A 6,798-nucleotide genomic window follows, 5' to 3' on the forward strand; every position below is an offset into this window, starting at 1 on the left:
TGTGTGATACATGGCTAACTCTGCTATCCCTGATCATAGAACCTAAGGACACACAGACAGGTCCTCAACGTGCACACTGTCATTGAATCTAGTCTGCTGTATGAGCATGGCTGCAGGACAGCAGATGAATGTTAAACCATTTCAAATGCAGCAGTAGACACAAAATGGCTGTCAGTGAAAACACCTAACCCTCTGCCTTTCCCCCTCTCCTCCTCTCTCCCTTCCCTCTGCCCTGCCCCCTCTCCTCCTCTCTCCCTTCCCTCTGCCTTGCCCCCTCTCCTCCTCTCTCTGGCGCACCCCCCCATCCCCAATCCTCACTCTCTGCCAAAAGGTGTTCCTGCACTGATACTTAGCTCAGTCTGCCAACAGTTAGATTTGTCCTTGGATCTCTTTCCTCTATTCCCCCTCCCTTGCCCCTCTGACCAGCTCTTTCTCCCCCCCCTCCTCTCACTCTCTCTCCGCCTCTCTCTTGCCCATCTTTCTCTACCTCCCCCTCCCTCATCTTGATACCTTCCTCTCTCCCTCTCTTCCTCAACCCTCTCTCTCTCTCTCCAGTTTTGGCTGAGGTCCAGTGTTACCCAGAAGAGAGAGTTCACAGGAGACTTGGGGAGATCTGGCCACACTAAAACACTCCTGTTCTCTGTTTCACATCACTTCAGATGGAAAGGAAACAAGCAGAGAAAGCCACTAGAGCCGATTGGATCTCCCTTTACAATCTGTGTCCCCATAATACCTGTGCACTGGTAGCTACAGTCTCTGGGTCTGCTCTTGACTCAGGTCTCAAAACAGAATTACAATCACATATGACCTGTAAGATAATAGAGAGCTGGACCAAACGTAACAATTTTCAAAATTTGAGAGAGAGAGAGTACCCAGGAACTCGTATAGGGATGCCCTGTCCCTGCTCTGTTACAGGAGGACAAAGTATCTTTAGATAGCGCTATGACTCCAACCCCAACAGCACTCTTGCCCATATCATGGGATCGGAATTTGCTCCAGGAATCCAAAGTGAATCCAAAACAGAGCGAGAGCCTCTGTTAGTACGCTACTGTGAGTCCACCATCCAGTATGTTGCCAGTTGCCGTGACAACAGAAGCCCCACACCAACATCTCCTCACCATTTCTCAGTGTCTCAATCCAGCACCTGCTACTTCTCATTATGCCGCTACATCACTCAGCAATACCTCTATACTGTAGCTCTGTCACTCAGCTATACTCAATCTGCCCTACCCACACAACACATATCAGATACAGAATTGGTATCACAAATTGTTCTGGCAATCCTCCCAAAACTTCATTGGGAGGAAGGATGTTTGAAATGCTTTTTACATTTGTATCACAAACAATTTTTGAGATAATCATAATGGAAGTGGCAATTTCAGGCCCCTTTAAGACATATACATGGCTCCTGTAATGCTACAGACAACATCTTGGTGTAATTACACTTAGTGTATAAAACATTAAGAACAACTTCCTAATACTGAGTTGCACCCTTTTTGCACTCAGAACAGCCTCAATTCATCAGGGCAAGGACTCTACAAGATGCCACGCTCTCCACAGGGATGCTGGCCCATGTTGACTCCAATGCTTCCCACAGTTGTGTCAAGTTGGCTGGATGTCCTTTGGGTGGTGGACCATTGTTGATACACACGGGAAAATGTTGAGTGTGAAAAACCCAGCAGCGTTGCAGTTCTTGACACACTCAAACCGGTGCGCCTGGCACCTAGTACCATACCTCGTTCAAAGGCACTTAAATCTGTTGTCGTGCCCATTCACACTCTGAATGGCACACATACACAATCCATAGCTCAACTGTCTCGAGGCTTAAAACTCCTTCTTTAACCTGTCTCCTCCTCTTCATCTACATCTACACTGTGGATTTAACAGGTGACATCAATAAGAGATAATATCTTTCACCTGGATTCACCTGGTATGTTATGGAAATAGCAGGTGTTCCTAATGTGTTGTACACTCAGTGTATACTCCTTATAGTGTGCTCTAAAATATGGAGTATATTTATATTCTGAAATACAAATTTTCACATTCATTTATTCAACATTSCAAATATTATTATGAATATCTCAAAAGTATTATTTTTGACTTTGCTTATRTTTATACATATTGTTTGGAACAACATATGCCTACTCTTCAATCAGCTACTTTTGATGAAATTATCATTTTTATACCTAGAAATTGACATTATAGGTCATTAACCAATCACAACCCTCCTGTAGGGTTGCACATTCAGCAAATCACCAGCAYAGGGAGTTCCCTTTGAATCCATTTTCCCATTCACTGCGTTGGTGGTGCTGATAAAATGTATCATAACTTTAAACTTAGCAGAGAGCCCACTCTGGAAATGTGATGTACTTATAGAGTATTTTATTTAAAACCATGTCTAAAATTGAACAAAATCTAAAAGGGTACTTTTGTTATATTAATAGTTTTAATGTTAAATAAATTAATGTGTAACATTTTATTTCAGAAAGTAGTGATACTCCATATTTTATAGCACAATGTTAGGTGTATAATGACACCAAGGTGTTTTCTGTATCATGTACGGTTCACAGATCATTTGGGTATTACAGGAGGCGTGTATATCTCTAAAAAGGGCCTAAAATGCCCACTTTCATAATGATTTCCCCCCAAAAAATGTGTGTTACAGATGTAAAAAGCATATGAAACATCCTTCCTCCCAATGAAGTTTCTATGTGAGAATTGTCAGAAAAATCTGAGATACCCAAAATATTTTTGGGCCATGCAGGTACATTTCAACCAGTGTGTGAGTGTGTAGCCTACTGTAATAGAACAGCATGGAATCACCCTATCACCCTACACACTTACACACCGATTAAAATGTACCTGGTCTAATTTCTCTAATGGATCGCACGTTATCCTACAACAAGAGCATACAAGTTAACACTTTATTTTAGAAAACAACCACTATTACACCAATCAGTGAAATAATTGAGGGGCAAGAAGATGGTGGGCCTGCCTTGGCCTGTAACTGGTTTCTTGAAGTAAGCTCAAAGCATACCTGACCTGACCCTGACACTAAAGTGGAAGGCTCTATTTGTCCCGTCCTGTTTCAGCTGCTATGGTAACAGTGGACAATACCTTCTGGCACTTACTCTGAACAACTCGACAGTTAGTAACTACCTGGTACCAAATGGTACATAGTGGTGCTCGTTTCAGTTCATCGCAAAGACACTGGAAAGTCATTTGTTATTAAGCAATAATTATGTAAGTACCACTTTGCTGTTAAATCTAGCCAAGTAAATACCAGGTAAAAAGTGTAACTCCATTCTGAGATCAGATCATGGCCATTTGTGAAACAGACTTGGTGATGCAGTGATCTGCTTGCGTCGGCTTTCTCTCACACGGGCCAGGAGGGTTTCAAACAGCCTATAGAAGGACTAAAGTGTCCTTATAGGCTAGCCTACAACATCATCGAACATTCTCAAAAGGTTTGGACCTCTTAGTGTAATGGGTTGTTTTATACACTCTCAAAGTGTGACATGTATTTTACAGTGATTTCATCAATCTACAGTTGCCTTCAGGATGTGTGTATAACCCTTCACACCACCACTTGGACCATAAATAGGCTTACTCTACAACTCCTAGAACATCTCATCAGAGGTCTGGACCCTTAATGGCACAGGACGCAATGCACTTGCCAAAGGGTTAGTGGTTCAAGACCAGGCCGAGGCCAGTTGGTTATGCCTACGTCTTCCACCTGCTCCACAACACGCACACACGCGCGCACAAACACACACACACACACACACATACACGCACGCACGCACACACACACACACACACTAGCCTACCTAGTGAGATCAAAACTCGCTACAAATGAACTGTTTATTTTGAGATATTGCATTCTCTTTTTATAAACCACAGCCAACCGCAAAAAAAGTATCATAAATTAATAAAATCATGTTGAACTCACATTTAGACTACAATAACGCAAGTGTGTAAGAAATGATGGTCAACTACTTACCCATGTCCAATGTTGTCGAACACTTGAGACTATCGTGTAGATATGTCATCAAGATCATTTAAAATCCATTTGGTGACATTTACAGAACCGGCGTCTGCACTGACAGCGTCCTTGGTAGCTGTCAAATGGAGCAAGTTTTTTTTTTTTTTACAGAAAACCTGAGGAAAATGGCGTCAACAGTGCGCTGAAAAAAAGGCAAAAATAATTATAGCCGATCTGATAATCAAATCAATGTTCACAAAAATCCAAGGTTGTGATTGAATCTACGTCCTTTTCCTGTGAAATATAGCGCGTAAAAAACCTTGCTTACGGGTTTACTAAGCACAAGATTTACAGGGCCACTGCAGAGATCCCATCGCCATGTCCGTGGCTGGTCAGTCGGCGAGTTAAGCGCTGCTTCCCTCTCAAACCTTGACTCCGGGGGAGGATCGGAGCAAACCGTTTTACTGCAGTGAAAACAAACCAGCAGAACACAGATTGTATCCGAATAGCCTCCAACCCCACATTCAACAGTAACGTCACTGGAGAGATCGTGGTTGGATGCGTAAAAGTGGGAGAAGGTGTTGGTTATCAGAAGACTGGTGTTTTCCCTTCCCGGTGGGTCGGAATTGGGGGGGTGTTCTGTTCGCTCGCTCGTTCTAGCTCCGTGTGTGTCAGGTTCGGTTGATAATGATCTCACCGAGGGACGGGACTGTAGAGGCAGCTCGCGCTTTGGTAGAGAGGAGAAGAGCGCAGTGTCGCCTCCACCTGGTAGCGGGTGGTAGACTAGTCTAAACCCTACTAGCCTACACACAGGACATTCCCGTTTGTTTCAACCTGTTTCATAACAGGAAAGGTGATCACTGGTCAGTTCCCGTCAATCACCAACCTTCCTTCACTGTAGGCCTATGTATACTCCGTATGTGATATCCTACTACCATTTCTGACGTTATGTCAAATAGTGTCACAGTCACTTGAATAATCCAGTCATATTATTATTCATGAAGGCTTCCTTTCAGAATTGGAGCAACATCAAACTGGTTTTATTTGATCTTGCACAGTGTTGTTTACGTCCCTCTCCATGCCTCAACCTAGGCTCGATCCAACGACCCTAGCACACATCGACAACAGTCGCCCATGAAGCAGCGATACCCCGGCTCTTGTAGAGCAAGGGAAACGACTAGGTTACTTTGATGTCTCGGAGTGATGTCACTGATTGAAAGCTATTAGCGCACACCAATAACTAACTAGCCATTTCACATCAACACAGCATTGTGTGTCTTGTGTTATTTTTCATGCATAAACAACAGTATGTGCTTCCTGTTCTTCTAGGAGGATAGAATATATATATTTACAGAGCAAATAGAGCTGAATAATGATTCAGATAGAACGTAGGTTAGCATACACCGCATAGCAACTGGACAGTGTCTTTGRATATTAGTGTGTGTTTGTGCTGTCAGGTTAGCATAACAACCAGTGCTGACATTTCCATAAACACACTACACACACATATATGCTGCATTAGTTGAGAGGATTATTGCCATTTCTCTTTCGTGGTTGTTAGAAGCTATAGCAACAGCTACTTGCACTTGTGTCCTAACATTTCGACATAGTGAGATGCTGTAAAGTGGGATGCTCTCTGTTGAAAAGGCTCTAATTGTTCTCACACATGGATCATTTTAAAGGATAGAATGAGCTGCAACTCTCTAAACCGAAACCACAACTCTCTCTGCCCTATCCTTGTCCTCTAACCAGAATTCCTGATTCTGTATCAGCTCCTATCTCACCCAGTGCATTCACATTAGGCCACATCAACAAGTAGTCCTTCGGACAGATTTGAAGTGGGATACAGGTGTCCTCAATTCCTCCACCCTCAATGGCGAACCTCAGCCTGACTCTGCCGTAGCTGGGTSCGGCACATGTGAGACGCAAGCAAGTGGAACCTTCACTTTCTCACAGCCAAGTGCAGCAAGCACACATCCAGCAGGAGCTAGGCCTACAGAGGAGCCTGTTTTGGGTGAAAAGAGCTGAAAACAGCCCCCAGTCCATTTGAGAGATAATGAGGTTTACCCCCAACATAACCCGATCTCAAAAGAGATTATTCACATAACCACTGCAGCTATCTGTGGCAGCCTACCCTCAACACTCTCCATCCAAGCCCTCTTCCTCAGAGCCTACAGTATGGAGGCCCCAACACATGAAGGCCTGCCATTTCGCCAGTCTCTGGAAGACACCTCACAGAGGAGGCACACTGGGGGATCAGAGTGACGTTCTATTAAATCTCTCGGATCCGCTCTTCATACCGGTCCTCTCAGAGCCGTGGAAACGGATGGAGTGGAGTCCCATCAGAGACCCTGTGTGACTCAGAAGCTGCTGCTCTCAGGAAGTGTATGAAGCTCCTTAAACTAGAGGAGGTCAAATGCCAAATCATGGAGAACATGCAAGCTGGCGAGGAGTGTAGACGCTTGGACACCCAAACGTCATGAGCTTTTGAAGCACGTGAAACCATGCCAACGGCTAGAAAGACAGCGACGTCTACGGTAAGCCAAAAGGGATCTGGAGAAGGCTCAGATGATAGCAGCCTTCTTAGAAAGGAATCAACAGAAAGCGGTGAACATGACCCAGAGCAACAACAACAACGGGTTGAGCCTGATCCCCATCGTAGTGCTCATGGCCCTCTTCAACAGTGGGAGGAGGGGCTTACAGTAGCAGGCATAGGACCACAACCTGTCATTTTGTCACTCTCCTCTGCCAGTGAGGAGTCAGAGGGTGAGTCACAGGTTCAAGATTCAGGTCTGGATCAGGAGGTGATGCCG

The 6,798-nt window shown here is 44.4% G+C and overlaps 1 protein-coding gene across 1 annotated transcript in view; it reads right to left on the reverse strand.

The window, feature by feature from the left end:
* LOC111973704 (SET-binding protein) overlaps positions 1-4,683 on the reverse strand; it is an 81,463-nt gene extending 76,780 nt beyond the window's left edge. The window contains exon 1 of the mRNA XM_024001086.2: positions 4,004-4,683. The gene's annotated coding sequence lies outside the window, so the exon portion shown is untranslated. The remainder of the gene's footprint in view (positions 1-4,003) is intronic.
* Between the last annotated feature and the right edge of the window lie 2,115 nt (positions 4,684-6,798).

Source organism: Salvelinus sp. IW2-2015, linkage group LG15 (genome assembly GCF_002910315.2).
Source record: "Salvelinus sp. IW2-2015 linkage group LG15, ASM291031v2, whole genome shotgun sequence".
In the NCBI taxonomy this organism is placed as follows: Eukaryota; Metazoa; Chordata; class Actinopteri; order Salmoniformes; family Salmonidae; genus Salvelinus; species Salvelinus sp. IW2-2015.